Below are 18,028 nucleotides of genomic sequence, written 5' to 3'. Positions count from 1 at the left end.
TATGCAGGTAAGTACTTAATCAATAATAACTCAATCAGAATGAAGGAAAACAGAGTCCGTGGTGTAAGAGTTTCTAAGGGTTTTATTCCTCATAAAAGGAATCAGGATATCATGTTCTGACCACCACACAGGGTGTCAGAAGGGATAGATGAGCGCGCTCTCGTTTATTGACAATACATAGCTTATATACTTGATTTACATCATAATGTTCAATGTAAGAGGCGTAACAGCTGAGAGAAGACAAGATAACAGTATACACGTGGTATTAGTACATCATCAAGAGGCGTAAACTAGGCGTAAACTAGAGGTGTGTGCTAGAAACGTCACTGATAGGTGACGCAAGTGGGTGGCACCAAGGGGTGGTGCTAACAGAATGTTGCAATGTCAGCAGAAATCGGAAGCTTGGATGCGCGCGCAGCTGCATGACGTGTAATTGGAGGGGTGCAGGGGACTTGACATTTACACTGACGGAAAGAGACAGAAGTCTGGCATGTCAGATCAACTTGTACTTTTATCGTATCTGATATCTGATGTTTAGGACTATACTATCTGGGCGGAAAGGTCTCTAGGGTAGAAGCTGTTCTATGCTAACTGTGGATGCGTGTATGAGCGCCTAAGTGTCTACATGTGAAGCGAGGGGGCACGGGGCCTTCCATGGAAGCATGGCAACGGAGGCTATGAATTACTTGCATTAAGACAAGTCGGCCCTTTAGCCCTGTAGCTGAGGAAGGATGTTTACTGAAGCTAGCAGGCTGGAATGTATTCTCGGGGGGCGGAACAGATAACTCGAAGGTTATAGTCAGTCTTGGCAGAAAGCAGGCTTGAGCTGAGCGCGAGGGGCCGCGCTGAATGTAGGACAGAGTTCACGAGTACAGAGGTAGCCTGGGCAGAGCCAGGAGCCACAAAAGAGGTTCAGATGGCAGGAATTCAGGGCCTACTCTGGCTAGAGCAGGAAAAAGTAAAAAGTGTATTACAAAAAGACGGTGGCATAGCATATTTAGGAACAGGCTATATAATCCATTCATGGTGCATCTGAAAGAGGACAAGTTAACGGTGGACGCAAATGTATTTGCGTCTTCATAGCTGGTACAGGAGGGAAGTTACATGCACTTTAACTCGTACATGGAGTCGGTGGGGTACGCGCTAGGGAACATAACTTGACCATAAAATTTATATTACCTCAGTTCTCTCCGGCTCAATTCCCCTCGAGGAGCTAGGTGAAGGAGCCAGACTGTGGAGGGTTGCGGCGGGATCGGTGCAGCTCACGGGGCGAGGCGCCGTTCAGGCCTGCGGGGCGTACTACTTCTTAGCACGCCGGGTCTGACTCGTGGATCTGTGAGAGGCGTCGAGTTCTCGGGCAGACGGGTGCAGCACCAGGCTTCCGGTACCACGGTACAGGGAGGCCTTTCTTGAGGTGCAGCACGAGCCTTGGTATGCAGGAGCGCAAAGCGAGAAAGTTGGGTACGTTACGACTTACGGACCGTCTGAGGCTATGAGATACTCTCCGAGCAGATTCCGGCTGGAGAAGATGAGAGGTGCGAAGCCGCTCCGTATGCGGCGAGGTGACAGGAGAGCAGGAGGCCCGGCACTGAAGCGGAGAGCGACTCAGGGATGAGCGGGGCTCTCTACGGCGGGGCGACAAAGCTCCGAGCTGTCACGACCTGGGAGGGGGCGAAGGCACCCGAGTCACAACTCTGGCGAGGGAATAAGAACTGAGGCCCAACAGCAAACGGGCACAAGCAGATAGAACCCAATAGTCCTGGGGTTCCGTTCAGGGGGCAAGCTCTCGATCAAGCCCTTGGAGATCGTTTCAGGCACAAGTCTACAAAGTTCTCTCTGGTCCTTTCCTCTCCGTTCTCAGCAAGGCACCCCTGCAGGCCAGTCTTACAGGATACAGACTGGTTTCCGTCCTTCAGCTTCTCTTGGTCCTTCTAGTCAGGCAGAGGTTTGTCGTGGTCAAAACTGGATCTGATTTGTAAGGAGCGGAGCTCCTATATTTATACTGCATTTCTTTTGTCTTTGCAGGCCAGGGGGCCTGAGCCTGGTTCAATCCGGTTCTGAAGTACTTTGTTGACAGGACGCTGCCGTCTTCTTTCAGGGTGCAGGGCAGAGACATCAGACGCTCCCGCAGGAGGTGGAGCCAGCATTTTGGTGGTGGAGCACAACCCTATTCAGAGTCAAGGACTACTCCGCCCACCGATCCTGGTGCAAGCATCTCATTCACCCCCCTGAGCACCCGACTATCCCCCGGGAATCTCCCAGCCCTGTCACTCACACCAACCCAGACAGCAGATACACATCCTGGCAGAGGCGGGCTGACAGTTAGGCGAGCAAAGGCTAACTTTCTAAAAGTAGCATTTGCAAACACAGGATATTAAAATAAACCTTACTAAAGGAAGTATTTTATTATTCTGAGTTCAGGCATCCTAAACTCGACCTGCTACCATGTTCCCTGAGCCTGCCGGGACTATAGTGTGTAATAGCTCCGACAGCTCATCTGCCCTAAGAGAACAGGTAGCCCTTCAATAGTGAAGAACGAGAAAGGGCGGCAATTCACTACTAGGACATGCCACGCTCCAGGCTTGTCCTACCTTACGCATACAATGCAACCTGCCCGTAGGTTTACCATAGGGTTGACTGATATGAAGGTGAGGGAAGGTTCTGGGGCATTTGTATCTACAAGCCCCGGCACACCTCGTGCACTCTACTGGGGACTGACAGTAAACCAAATAATCTAATCGTGGAAATCAATTACACATACACTTTACATTGGGAGCACTTGCACTCCGGCACGGATCGGCCGTGGCGCAGTACCCTGAGCATCGAACACCAGCAAAACATCTGGGACACATCAGCAAAAAGTGGAAGGGAGACTCACGCCAAGGTGCCAGGTCTAACATCAAGTGAATAACAAATGCAGGAGACATTGTCTGGTTCATTTACCATTTGGCATGCAGCCTGAAAGACTGTTGTGTCAACAGAGGTCCTTTCCCTGACCTCGGTACCCCCGCTCTATTGAAAGACCCTGCCAGCCAGCACCTACAAGTGATAGTTGGAAATGCATTCATGAGTGAATGTTGAGGGGTTGGCAGTTCATTAAAAAAATGGCTGGGGTTGGGGGTGGTGGCGGTGGGTGTTGTGATCCTTATGGGTATCGGAGCTACATGATCATTGCCTCCGTGGTATCTGTGGGTCTTCAGGTGTGGCTCTTGGCTGGGCTCCCATTCATGCTGTGGGTAGTCATCATGCTTAGCACCAGCAAAAGGCATGTGTAAAATCCCTGGTGCTACCGCGGGTTATCCCCTGTTTTTGCTTGGCTTTGCAGATCTGGCAGTTTGTTGTAAATTTGGTGTTCTGGTTTTCTCGTGTGTTTTTGCACGGGAATACCTACTCTACATCTCATTAGTGTTAGATGGTGGTGTTCACAGTTGAAATACATTTGAGAGCAGTTATCATGAGAATACTAGTGTTGTCTGCAGTTTGCACCATCTTGTGAATAGGGTGTTAAATCTATCTTCACGTTTGCTGCGTTAAGGTGGAGATAAATCGGAGTTAACTCCTTGTGAATATGCCCCCAAGTCAGCAGAATGAGAGTGAAGAAGGGAAATTCCGTTAACTTTCTTAAGTGAATAAATAAATTCCTTTCACTGTGTAAAATAGCTTTGTGAGAGTACAATTTAGAGAGTCCAATCCTCTCTTGTTTTTCATTACAAGTTTCCTTCCTCGCTTATCCCTCCCCAACACCCTTTCCCTCACCCAACCACTCTAAATTTCTGTGCTTTCAAGGCAAGCAAGATTGGAGCTGTCGAAAGCATCACACAGATGCCGAGAAGCATCATCACTGACAGATACACCTAGGACATTGAGCGTAGTCCAGTGCCTTCTATCAGTTACTGCTTGATGTGCCTCACTAGCTCATAGGACAAGACCTGGACTTTGCATTCTCAGGGACAGACCTAGGCATCTGCTCACACCTAAAACCTTAGATTAGTGTCACCCCAGTGGCAAAACAAATGATGGATATCATGTAACAAGCAGTCCAGGGCAAGTGTGCATACCTGTTTACCATGGTGGAGCTATGCCCGTCCTAACTCCATCATTTAAAGCTATATATCCTGAAGCGTATTTAAACCCATTTCAATTACAAAGCTATAAGCATTTGATGATGGCCTTAATTTTCTTGCTGTATTCTTACGTATGCATCACTGATATGATGCCTTATTTTCTGTTTTAGTAAAGCATCTCCTGTAAAAACTATGGACGTTATTTACTAAAAATTGGCGTCTTGCAGAGTCGCAAGGCTTTTTGCAGTGTTGCCCTTCCTCAATTTGAAAGGGCAGGAATGCATCATATTTACGAGATATGTGCATTCCACTTCTTTCAGCCAGGGCACAATTCGGTGTCTAGTGTCAATGCAGGTACTCTTGCACCATGGTGACTGGGTGGTCTGCGTTTTTGGCGTGATTGTTTTTGTGCAGGATGGGGCACACAAAAAAAACATGAGAGGTATTTTTCTCATTCCGTGTGTGCTGAAGAATGCAGCACACATGGAAGAAGAAAAAAAACGAGGAGAAATTAAAGCAGTTCTCCTCGTTACGCCTACTCTTGGAGGTGTAAGGTTTTGGTGCTGCTCTAGGTTTACGCGATTTTGTAATTCTGGGGCAGTATCCAAATTCATGGGTATTTTGTCAGAACACCCACCACTGCCTTGCCTTACAGCATATCTATGAGGCCATACAAAGCCACGCATGGTGGCTTTGCGTGGGCTCACAGATATGATTGAGAGGCCTGCATCAACAGAGCGCAAAAAAGTGACGCTATGGTGATGGCCTCTTTTGAATAAACCCCAACGTTTTACAAAAAGCGAATTTGTAACTGCTAAATTTTGGAAAATGAATGCCTCTATTAAAGTAGCGAAGGCATGATAATGTAAAGCAGTGATCCTACTAATTCTGGCTTTTTTCACATAACCGCTCCAGGAATTAAAGGTCCTTTCACCCTTTCGATCTGAATCTGCAACTACGTCATCTCAAACAAAACTGTCAAAACATAATGTAAATAAATGGCTTGCCACAGCTGGATAGACAGATCTTTTCAAGGTGAGGAAGAGCGTGCACTACAATCCTACTACAAGGGGAGCATTCTTCACACTTGGCCAGAAAAGTAAATGGAAGTCTACATTGTGTATTCAATCATCGTTTTCATAAATTGTAAACCAGTATCCAACGATTTCAACTTCTAACCTGTCTTCCTATTGTTTTCCATAATTTTTACATTGCTTTGATTTCTTTTTTAAATATCATCGTTGTATATCTAGTTTTGTTTCCAATACAAAATGCATCTTGTCCATGTTTGTCTAGTTTCTGGAGGTTCCTTTTTTATATTTAAGGACATCATTCGTCCTGCATTCAATGAAAATTCTTCTAAGCTTTAGAATCTTCACTGTTTTATTTTAATTAGGATGTTTCAACTGTAACATGGTAGTCGATCAACGACAAGTCTTTTTTCCGTTCAAAAATTTAATTAGTTATCATAATTAAAACGGTGTTTGATGCAAAAGCACAGTACAACAGTAACTGATGCACAAGCGCCGTCCCACAAGCAAGGTTACGTCCCACATGATCTCCAGTGGCAGCTCGTCCCCATAGGTGGTGGAGCATCGCCCCACTGCTTTATGTCATGTAGAAAAAGGAGAAAAAAATTATAATAACTCAAGGCCATTATCATTTAATTTTTCCCTGTGTGGCGTGTTGTGGGCCGGGGCAGCTCTCTGAGCAGGGGGAGAAGTGGTTTGCACTCCATATGTGAGCATGTGTGCTTGGCCGGACCTCTCGGTCATCCCAAAACAGTCATGAATACATACCAAATTCTCCAATGAGCCAGCATTACTGCCTGCGTGGAAAACAGGCCCAGCCCTCCAGCCCCTGGCTGAGTGCCACGTGACAGATCTCAAACCAATCACAACACTGCATTGCACTATTATGATTGGTTGCAGGGAGCCAGGGAACCCTGGTGCTTCCTGCTTCCAGTCTTGCCATTTAACCCCATCCCCTCCGCCCTTTCGCCCCACCCGCCCCACCGCTACTTCTAGGTAGCAGCCACCACTGATGTTCTCCCAACCTTCTACATAGCCCCGAACATCACGGGCAAATGTAATATTCATACAATAAAAGCAGTAACAAAAGTTGCGGTGCTGCGTAGTGTGAAAGAGAGAGAGTAGCACAGCAGCATAAAAACTAAGAGACAACTCTATTTCTTTCACCCCGTATACTTGTGCACTTTAAGCTTCAAAGAAGCTGTCTGGTATGGGGGAGTTTTAATTGCTCCCCTACAGCCTTTGTTAAGGGCCTCGCGGGGCAGCTGAATCGGTTCAGGAAGCAATGTTGTCCACTTACAAAGCAATTTTACCAGGCAGGATTTCTGGCCTTGGTGTTTCTGCACCTAAAAAACCAGGTGAGGGAACTCTGGGCCACCCTTGATGTGACAGAATGGAATTTTACACGAGAATTCTGTTTTGCCTGACTATTAATGTGGGCCTGGGAATGGGCTTTTGTTCATCTAAATGTTAAGGTTCCCAGGTTCACACCAACATGTTTCTGCAAGGCACATTACAGCCAGTGCTTAAATTGAAAAAGAATAAGCACAAGGGCCCAAAGCTTTGCTCAGAAGCCAGCAGCCATTGCTATTGAATGTCATCATGACAAATAACAAGGTTGCATAGACTTGATTCAGCCTCTTGCCTTTTTAATTCACCACCATATACTCCCTGATGTGTTATCTCACTCATGAAGGTTCTTCTTCATTTTTGCGTTTTCCCTTTGTCAGCGTTTTTTGCCTTTTTTCTTTCATGGTCTTCCTCTCATGTCTTTTACATTCTCTTGATGTCCATCAAAATCTGATGAAGAAAAATAAGTGCTGGTCCCAAGAAATGAGTGCTGGTGAGCCCCACCTGCAACCAGCGGCTTAAATAAGGATTGACTGCAGCATGGCCATGTCAATTGCTTGTCTGCAGCCCCACAACAGAAACAACACAGGAAAGGAATACATCAACAAGACACACCATTTTACCTATTGTCTGTTTGCATTCAGAATTCTTTATGTGGTTGACTTTACCTGCCATGACTACAAAGTGCTTTATGAAGCACAATATTCAAAGGCAACTTTTTTTCCCTTACGTGGTAGAAAAGCGCTTTAAATACATAGGTGCGATACAATACAGCTGCTTTCAAACTAGGGGACATATTTACAAGCCCCTATCACCACAAAAACGTCACTTTTCACAATGTTGTGGTGGTGATTGGGGCTTCACCTTATTTACATGGCAGCGTTAAGCCACTTATTGTGGCTTAACGCTGCCCTGTGATTAAGGCACCCTTCTACGCTATACTTAGAGGGGGAAGACAATGTGTTTTGCGGTTGGCGTTCCACCGCAACACCCATTGATTTTGACACTGCCTCATATATACCAGGGTGGCTTAAATATGGGGTAGAACCAAAATTAAGACCAGGGAAAACCTTTTCTTACCCTTGCGCAACACAGAGAAAATAACCGGCACACATAGAAGTTACAAAACACCATTTAAAGATTTTTATGTGCAGGAAGGGAAAACTTCCTGCACATAAGCAACATTCCCCTGCAACGCAGTCACCCTTGAACTATGGTGCAATGGTGACTGCATTGGCGCTAGGCAGCTAAATTTAGAGCCAGCGCAGGGGGAAGTGCAGGACTGCATCATATTGTTGTAATTATGGTGCAACTCTGCATTTCAGAAGTGACTCCCTTATACGTTGCCCTAACAACTTTTTGTTGTGGTATGTAGTACATTGTTAGTGAAATAAAGTAGTTAAACCAAGAAGGCTAAACCCGCACTCTGTCACTGCTGTTGTAAATATGCCCCTAGATATTGCTGCCAGGAAGAAATAACAGCTGTGCTTCTTGATTGGCAGTTTTTTTCTTTGATGCAGCACCATTGTACCCCTCCAGTCTGTCCCAGCGTTTGATCATATCTAATAACAGAATGCTGGTGTCATACAGCTGCTTTTCATATAAAGTCTACAGAGCTCTCTAGAAATACTTTATGATCGTTATCAATTCATATTTTCTCGAACAGTTTATTCAAATAGGCTATTTCCTCTTTGTGCAGCTGAATCACAGGCCATCTCTCCTTGACAAACCAACAATACACAGAGCACGACTCCCAAGGCAGATAAACTTATTTCTAGGGTGGAGAAGCCCGCCATATTGTACACACAATGGCATATGCACGTCTCATTCCACTGAGAACATAGGACACATAAGAACTGCACTATGATACAGACACAATCTCCCTGAATACCCCCGAATAAAAAGATTCCTGATAGGATAGTCTGCTCCGGATGCTGCTAATATTCACAGTGATGCTATTTAGCTTCATATTGAGTTCTGTAGGGGTGTGCTTGTGGCTTCATTCTTTTGTGTGGTCATCAGTGCTGCTTTGAAGCAGGGGTGTAAAACTGCTCATCCATAAAAAGTATAATAAAATGATAACTAGTAAATCGGTATTGCAGTCATTCATTTAGTCTTGCGTGGTGGTTAAGCATGCTTTGTATTGCCAAAATTCACTGCTTACATTTTGTCTACTGAGAATATTATGAATAATATTTCTTGCCTCTTCTGATCACCACAGAACATTGTGCTAATGAATCAAATATGTACTGTATGTATAGTGGTGCCACTGCCAAATAATAACTCGGTGAAGGTAGATTTGTAATGGCCATTGGTTTAATCTCATTCCTTATCCGATGCACACTCTCGGGGACATTTACTAAGAGTTTATGCTGTTTTGTGTCACAAAAGGGACGCAAATCGGCGCAAAATCTTTTTTTTCCAATTTAATTCCCATTGCTAAGCTTGTTTAGCTCTGAAAATAATGGGAAAGTAATGCAGAGCACATCACTTATTCCCATTACTTAGTGCCAAGCGGGAGTACCTAGGGTGGAGCATGGGCATTCCCACACAATAAACCCAATTTAGTAAACAATGTAAACAGGGTTTAGCATGAGAAAACTGCGCCCTTTCAAAGTAGGCGCAAAAATGATAGAAAAATGCTTTAATTTCTCATTTCTTTTCCAACTTTGCATGTGTGCTGCACTTTACAGCACACATACAAAGTGGGAAAAGGCTTCAAGTTAGTCTGAGCATAGTATTTTGTACTGGAAGGATTCCCTTCCTGTACAAAATGTATGCTAGAATCACAGGTCACCCTTGCACCCTGGTACAAAGGTGTCTCTGTGGTGCATGGCAGCTGATTTCAGTGCTGGTGCAAAGGAAAGGGGAGGAGAGTGCTTTATTTTAGTACTAGCAGCCCATCCCAACCTTGTCCGGGAGCAATCAGGCTTCCCCGACCCCCGCCTGCCCCGACATTGTCCAGCATTTCGGGCCCCCGCCCGCCCCGTCCCCCGCCTGCCCCGACATTGTCCCCCGGAGCCTTAAAAAGGCGACATATGATAGTCACAGCAGTGCATTATAATGTAAAACCGTCTCACTGTATTGCAGCTATTACTCCAACCTTCGCCTGGAAATTACCATTTCCATGTGTTTAGAGTGGGGATAAACCGAACCAGATTTCCTGGCTTTCCTTCGGGCTGCTTGCTTTCCCTGTCCCCGCCCGCCCTGAATCCCGCCTGCAACGACATTGTCCCCCGGAGCCTTAAAAAGGCGACATATGATAGTCACAGCAGTGCGCTTCGGGCTGTTTGCTTTCTTCGTCCACATGAAAAGTAGCACGAAAAGAGGGCACATTTAAACATGGCTCTGAGGTTGATGGATCACTTTCGCCTGTGGGTCTCTTTGAGCAGGGTTTACCCTTGACGGAGCTCGGCATGCCGAGATTCCAGCATGGTAACATAATGCCCGCGTGTCAACCTAAACCCTTAAAGCTGAAATGCTGAAACGCTGGCGCTCTGCAGTTCAACTTCCTGAGCTGTGTTTGAGGTAAAACTAATGAGCGTGATCGTGGTAGTTTGGAGCCTTGCATCACCCCGTCCCCCCGCCTGCCCCGACCCCCGCTGCCTTACCTCAGCCGCCGCTCCACAGTCCACCACTCCTCGCCGCTCGTCATCGCTCCTCCCCCGTGCCATGTCCGCCGCTCCTGGACGCCATTTCTCCCCGCGTTCCTGACGTCAGCACGCAGGTCGCGGCCGGTGCTACTTCGAGGGGACTACTCTTTTCTAATGTACATTTTTTAAATATAACGTATTTTTTAACTTTATATAGCCTATGTCCATCTGCAAACCCTGAGGATTCCAACGATGTATCGAGTGTGTGGATTGGCACTGTGGTTCCCGAGTTTACCCACCTCAAAGCCTCAAAGTTCTTCCTTTATAATAGTAGTATAGATATTGGGTGCTCTCCTCTTCTCTCCTTTTGAATCAGGGCAGCACAGTAGAGCATTTGCGGCTGCTGCAGTGCTCTACGTGAAGAAATGGTAAATTTCCCGCTCTTAAAGTAGGATCGGGAAAGATTTTAACAGGTGTTATTGCATGTTCTTTGTGGTAAATTAAGGCAGTGCTTAGTTTAAATATCTTTTACCACCGTATTTTTAAAGCAGCCTTGTGGAGAAAGTGATGCATGACATCTGACTTTTGCCTTGTACTAAGTTATTGCGTGATGTTCTGTTATGGTCTGACATTATTTTAGAAGTGTCAACAAACACTGATACGTTTCCAGCCAAACAATACACATTCCTTAAAATTGCAGTGCCTTACAAGCATTTACCACTGCTCTAGCTATTCAATTATTTAAGACACCATTCAAACTTAAACTGTGTTAAAAACCTGATGCTGTACTACATAATTGCAAAAAGGACAGATGATGGATAGAATGCAGAACAAATCAAACTGCCCCCCTTTGTCACAGATCTGTGTTTAATCCATCATGTGTTTTTTTCATAAAGCCACCCCAGTTTGGACACAGCTATATGGAAATCTGTCTTGATCCTGCTCCCCATGCAAACAGTCCACCCCGAACTGCCAGACCAGGTCCTCCCTGGACCAGAAACATGCATCATGGGACCGGTGTCGGAATATCACCACCCATCGGCCAGGCTAGCTTAAACCTACAGGCATAGTGAGCACAGGACCTGCATCTGGGCATACCCTTACCACTTATGGCAACAAAGGCAAAAAGAACACATGATAGATGGAATAATGAACAAATCAAACATTCACCCCAACTCACATACATGGAATTAATCCATCAGTTTTTTGCTCATCATGGCACCCCAGTTTGGACCCAGCCATTTGCAAATCAGTCTTAACCCTGCTCCAAAATGGAACAATCCAGCCCAAACTGATGGCTAGGCTTGTTTCCAATCCCGTGAGAACCTTGCTTGGCAGTTTGGGCTGGACTGTTCCCATGAGGAGGAGGGTCAAGACTGCTTTGCATGTGGCTGTGTCCAAACTGTGATGACATGGTGAGCAAAAGAATGATGGATTTAATCCAGATCTCTTGACTGGGGCAAATATTTGATTTGTTGAACATTCTGTCATGTATTTGTGTGTGCAGCATCGTTTACCCTAAATGGGATAGGTATACCCCAAAGTGTGTCCCTTGCTCGCAGTGCTGCTGGATTCAAGGAAACCTGGCTGATGAAAGGTGATACTTCAAAACTGGTCCCAGGAGGCCTACTTATGGTCCAGGGAGGTCAGGGCTGTGGGAGTTTGGGCTGGACTGTTCCCATGAGGAGAGGGGTCGAGACTGGTATCGCTGGGTCCAAACTGGGGGGGCATGGTGAGCTAAAGAACAACGGGTTTAACCCAGATCTCTTGATAGGGGTTAAATGTTTGATTTGTTCATCATCTAGTACATCATCTGTTCTTTTTGCTTTTCTCATTCTAAGTGGGAGGGGTATGCCCAGATGCGGGTCCCTTGCTCACTGTGCCACTGGATTAAAGCTAGCCTGGCTGATGAGGGGGTGGTACCCAAAACCGGTCCCAGGATTCTTGTTTCCAGTATTGGGAGGACCTGGCTTGGCAGTTTGGGCTGGACTGTTCCCATGAGTTGCAGGGTCAAAATTGATTTCCATGAGCCTGGATCTAAACTGGTGTGGCATGGTGGTAGACCTGGCCCTTTTGGCAGGTTATCCCCAAACATTTTGCCTCCTATTTGTCTGACCCTTTTTTCATTGGCTGGTGGATCTGGGCACCTTGCCACTGCTGATCAGTGCTAAAGTGCATATGATCTCTGTCTAAATTGTGACAATGATTGGATATCCATTATTGGCATATTTGATTTACTGTTAAATCCCTAGTATAGTGCACAATGTGTGCCTGTAAATCAGATGCTACTAGTGGGCTTGCTGCACTGGTTCTGCCACCCACATGAGTAGCACTGTAAATGTGTCTCAGATCTACCACTGTAGTGTCTGTGCACAAAGCTGTAAAATGCCTTTTTGTCCTGGCAAGTACACCCACAAGCCAGTCCCAAACCTTCCCTTTCCATATAAGTAAGACACCCCTAAGGTAGGCCCAAGGTACCTTCATGGGCAGATTGCAGTGTATGTGAAAGGTAGGACATGTACTTGTGTGTGTGATATGTCCTGATAGTAAAATAATATGTATTTTGATTTTCACTATTGAAAGGCTGTCTGTCCCACAGACCTATCCTTGGGGCAGCATCATAACATTACATGTGTAGCTTTTCAAATGGACAAGATGGAAAAACTGAGTTTAGGCTCCCTGAATTCAAAAGTTCTTAATGCACCATTTAGTGAAGGTGGTTTTTAAATTCTTTGTGTGAAAAAGCCACTTTTAAAAAGTGATTCAGAAAAGGGGGTGGTGATGAACAGAGTGTCTGAATTAAGCAGACCACTCTTACCCAGTCCAAAGATCAGGGCTTGATCCATCACCGTTTTTTAGCTCACTGCACCATCCCAGCTCAGAACCTGGCTACATGCAAATTAGTCTGACCCTGGCCCAGTGCATCATGGGAACAGGGCAGACCAAACTACCAAGCCAATTCTTATACTGGGAAGGAAACAAGCTTCCGGGGACCGGTTTCTGGCATTTCAGCCGTCTTCGGCCCGGCTTGCTTGAATCCTGATGGTGCAATGAGCAAGGGACTCACATCTGAGTATACCCTTTCACGCTTATGGTGGACAAAAACAATTCAGAAAAGGGGGTGGTGATGAACAGAGTGTCTGAATTAAGCAGACCACTCTTACCCAGTCCAAAGATCAGGGCTTGATCCATCACCGTTTTTTAGCTCACTGCACCATGCCAGCTCAGAACCTGGCTACATGCAAATTAGTCTGACCCTGGCCCAGTGCATCATGGGAACAGGGCAGACCAAACTACCAAGCCAATTCTTATACTGGGAAGGAAACAAGCTTCCGGGGACCGGTTTCTGGCATTTCAGCCGTCTTCGGCCCGGCTTGCTTGAATCCTGATGGTGCAATGAGCAAGGGACTCACATCTGAGTATACCCTTCCACGCTTATGGTGGACAAAAACGATTCAGAAAAGGGGGTGGTGATGAACAGAGTGTCTGAATTAAGCAGACCACTCTTACCCAGTCCAAAGATCAGGGCTTGATCCATCACCGTTTTTTAGCTCACTGCACCATCCCAGCTCAGAACCTGGCTACATGCAAATTAGTCTGACCCTGGCCCAGTGCATCATGGGAACAGGGCAGACCAAACTACCAAGCCAATTCTTATACTGCGAAGGAAACAAGCTTCCGGGGACCGGTTTCTGGCATTTCAGCCGTCTTCGGCCCGGCTTGCTTGAATCCTGACGGTGCAATGAGCAAGGGACTCACATCTGAGTATACCCTTCCACGCTTATGGTGGACAAAAACGATTCAGAAAAGGGGGTGGTGATGAACAGAGTGTCTGAATTAGGCAGACCACTCTTACCCAGTCCAAAGATCAGGGCTTGATCCATCACCGTTTTTTAGCTCACTGCACCATCCCAGCTCAGAACCTGGCTACATGCAAATTAGTCTGACCCTGGCCCAGTGCATCATGGGAACAGGGCAGACCAAACTACCAAGCCAATTCTTATACTGGGAAGGAAACAAGCTTTCGGGGACCGGTTTCTGGCATTTCAGCCGTCTTCGGCCCGGCTTGCTTGAATCCTGACGGTGCAATGAGCAAGGGACTCACATCTGAGTATACCCTTCCACGCTTATGGTGGACAAAAACGATTCAGAAAAGGGGGTGGTGATGAACAGAGTGTCTGAATTAAGCAGACCACTCTTACCCAGTCCAAAGATCAGGGCTTGATCCATCACCGTTTTTTAGCTCACTGCACCATCCCAGCTCAGAACCTGGCTACATGCAAATTAGTCTGACCCTGGCCCAGTGCATCATGGGAACAGGGCAGACCAAAGTACCAAGCCAATTCTTATACTGGGAAGGAAACAAGCTTGAATCCTGATGGTGCAATGAGCAAGGGACTCACATCTGAGTATACCCTTCCACGCTTATGGTGGACAAAAACGATTCAGAAAAGGGGGTGCTCATTGCACCATCAGGATTCAAGCAAACCGGGCCGAAGACGGCTGTAATGCCAGAAACCGGTCCCCGGGAGCTTGTTTCCTTCCCAGTGTAAGAATTGGCTTTTGTAGTTTGGTTTGCCCTGTTCCCATCATGCACTGGGACAGGAACAGACTAATTTGCATACAGCCAGGTTCTGAAACTGGGATGGTGCAGTGAGCTAAAAAACGGTGTTGGATCTAGCCCTGATCTCTTGACTGGGTGAGAGTTTTCTGCTAATTCAGAGACTCTGTCCCTCACCACTCCTTGTTGTAAATATTTTTGTCCACCCTAAGCGTGGAAGGGTATACTCAGACATGAGTCCCTTGCTCATTGCACCATCAGGATTCAAGCAAACCGGGCCGAAGACGGCTGTAATGCCAGAAACCGGTCCCCGGGAGCTTGTTTCCTTCCCAGTGTAAGAATTGGCTTTTGTAGTTTGGTTTGCCCTGTTCCCATCATGCACTGGGACAGGAACAGACTAATTTGCATACAGCCAGGTTCTGAAACTGGGATGGTGCAGTGAGCTAAAAAACGGTGTTGGATCTAGCCCTGATCTCTTGACTGGGTGAGAGTTTTCTGCTTAATTCAGAGACTCTGTCCCTCACCACCCCTTGTTGTAAATATTTTTGTCCACCTTAAGCGTGGAAGGGTATACTCAGACATGAGTCCCTTGCTCATTGCACCCTCAGGATTCAAGCAAACCGGGCCGAAGACGGCTGTAATGCCAGAAACCGGTCCCCGGGAGCTTGTTTCCTTCCCAGTGTAAGAATTGGCTTTTGTAGTTTGGTTTGCCCTGTTCCCATCATGCACTGGGACAGGAACAGACTAATTTGCATACAGCCAGGTTCTGAAACTGGGATGGTGCAGTGAGCTAAAAATTGGTGTTGGATCTAGCCCTGATCTCTTGACTGGGTGAGAGTTTTCTGCTTAATTCAGAGACTCTGTCCCTCACCACCCCTTGTTGTAAACATTTTTGTCCACCCTAAGCGTGGAAGGGTATACTCAGACATGAGTCCCTTGCTCATTGCACCATCAGGATTCAAGCAAACCGGGCCGAAGACGGCTGTAATGCCAGAAACCGGTCCCCGGGAGCTTGTTTCCTTCCCAGTGTAAGAATTGGCTTTTGTAGTTTGGTTTGCCCTGTTCCCATCATGCACTGGGACAGGAACAGACTAATTTGCATACAGCCAGGTTCTGAAACTGGGATGGTGCAGTGAGCTAAAAAACGGTGTTGGATCTAGCCCTGATCTCTTGACTGGGTGAGAGTTTTCTGCTTAATTCAGAGACTCTGTCCCTCACCACCCCTTGTTGTAAATATTTGTGTCCACCCTAAGCGTGGAAGGGTATACTCAGACATGAGTCCCTTGCTCATTGCACCATCAGGATTCAAGCAAACCGGGCCGAAGACGGCTGTAATGCCAGAAACCGGTCCCCGGGAGCTTGTTTCCTTCCCAGTGTAAGAATTGGCTTTTGTAGTTTGGTTTGTCCTGTTCCCATCATGCACTGGGACAGGAACAGACTAATTTGCATACAGCCAGGTTCTGAAACTGGGATGGTGCAGTGAGCTAAAAAACGGTGTTGGATCTAGCCCTGATCTCTTGACTGGGTGAGAGTTTTCTGCTTAATTCAGAGACTCTGTCCCTCACCACCCCTTGTTGTAAATATTTTTGTCCACCCTAAGCGTGGAAGGGTATACTCAGACATGAGTCCCTTGCTCATTGCACCATCAGGATTCAAGCAAACCGGGCCGAAGACGGCTGTAATGCCAGAAACCGGTCCCCGGGAGCTTGTTTCCTTCCCAGTGTAAGAATTGGCTTTTGTAGTTTGGTTTGCCCTGTTCCCATCATGCACTGGGACAGGAACAGACTAATTTGCATAAAGCCAGGTTCTGAAACTGGGATGGTGCAGTGAGCTAAAAAACGGTGTTGGATCTAGCCCTGATCTCTTGACTGGGTGAGAGTTTTCTGCTTAATTCAGAGACTCTGTCCCTCACCACCCCTTGTTGTAAATACTTTTAAAAAGTGAGCATTTTCTTACTTTACCATTCTGAGTGCATCTGGCTATTTGCGTATTCAGCATCTGGTGTTTGAGTGACAGGAGCTGGGGATGTGTATTCACTCTAGACAGTCACTGAGGGGTTGTGGTGTTTCCTGTCTTCCCTGGGTAACTCATCACTAGGCTGAATAGATCTGGTTTGCATTTAGAGTGGTGGGAGGAGTTTTGATTGCACCTGAATAGGCTGTGTCTCCTTTTTCACAATGCTGTCGCCATCCCCTGTTGTCATGCTGCACCAAGGAGGACAAGACTGGTTTGGACTGTTTTGGACTGGGTTCAGAGCCCCTTACCGCAAAGAGAACAATGACAATGTTCAGTGTGAGGGGTGTAATGTAATGTAATGTAATTTGTACTTGTAAAGCGCACTAATACCCCAACTGGGGTGTTCCGTTCGCTGTAACGCATACCGCTGTGGAACCCTTCCTGACTTTTCCCTGTGAAATGGGCATCCCCAAGGTGAAGCTAGGCATCCCAGCGCTTTTGGGGCCATTGTGGAGATAAAGCAAGCTCTTGCCCAGAGTTGCAGAGTGGGACCCATGATTAGAATAGGCACCAAGGCGAGAATTATCAGGTCCGAGGAAATTAAGCCCAAGACCTGCCGAGGCGAGAATTGAACCCTGGTCCCTGTCCAGACCTCTGCATCAGGGTTTGTCGCTCTAACCATTGAGGCACACTTCTCCAGGGTGGGTTGGCCTTCAGTTGCTGCTTCTGTCTGTGGTGGAGAAAAAGGACTGTCTCTTTTTGCCCTACTGTGGTATCCTGCTTCTGACGAATCTCCAAGGGCATGTGTGTGCTGGCCTCCTGTAGGAAATCTCAGGGACACAATAGATTTCAAGAAAGATCCTAGCTGGATCTAAGAGCAACCTGCCTGGGGGGAAAGTGGAAGAGCTGTTTGAGGAGTGCTGCCCCTGCTGTGTGTGGGATGGGCCATTATGCTATTGCTGTTCTTGCCTGGGGCAAGGAAGAAAGCAGCACCAGGGGCGTGGGAGAGAGGTCTGTTGGCAGGGCGGGAGGCTGGAGCAGTGCCTCTACCCTTCGCCGGCTGGGTGTTAAGACTGGGAGCCCTGCAAGGGCTCCAGGCGGAGTACAACCCCAAGATCAGACAAGGGCCCTACTATTTGCTGGAGCTGTGCGCTGCCCAAGAGCAGGCAGCCATGCTTGTACTTACTGGTTAGAAGTGGCCCCATAAGTGAAGAGTGTGTGTGCCTTTCCCCACTCCAGTGCAGGATCACAGACTTTAAGGGCACTTGTGAATTGAATGGTTTGACATGGTGAGACCTCGATGGAGGCCAGTTGTTGTATCGAAGAACAACATAAACATTGATAGTTGTAACGAGGATTTATTTATAGGATAATTAAAAAAAAGAATTACAATAAATAAATAAATAAATGAGGAAAGCTTTGGATGTGTTTTACCATTTCGGCTGGGTGTCGCCAGTACAGTGACCGGTAAAC

This window comes from Lissotriton vulgaris, chromosome 3_1 (assembly GCF_964263255.1).
Source record: "Lissotriton vulgaris chromosome 3_1, aLisVul1.2, whole genome shotgun sequence".
Classification (NCBI taxonomy): domain Eukaryota; kingdom Metazoa; phylum Chordata; class Amphibia; order Caudata; family Salamandridae; genus Lissotriton; species Lissotriton vulgaris.
The sequence above is the reverse complement of the archived record's forward strand: the minus strand, read 5'-3'. Positions refer to the sequence as shown.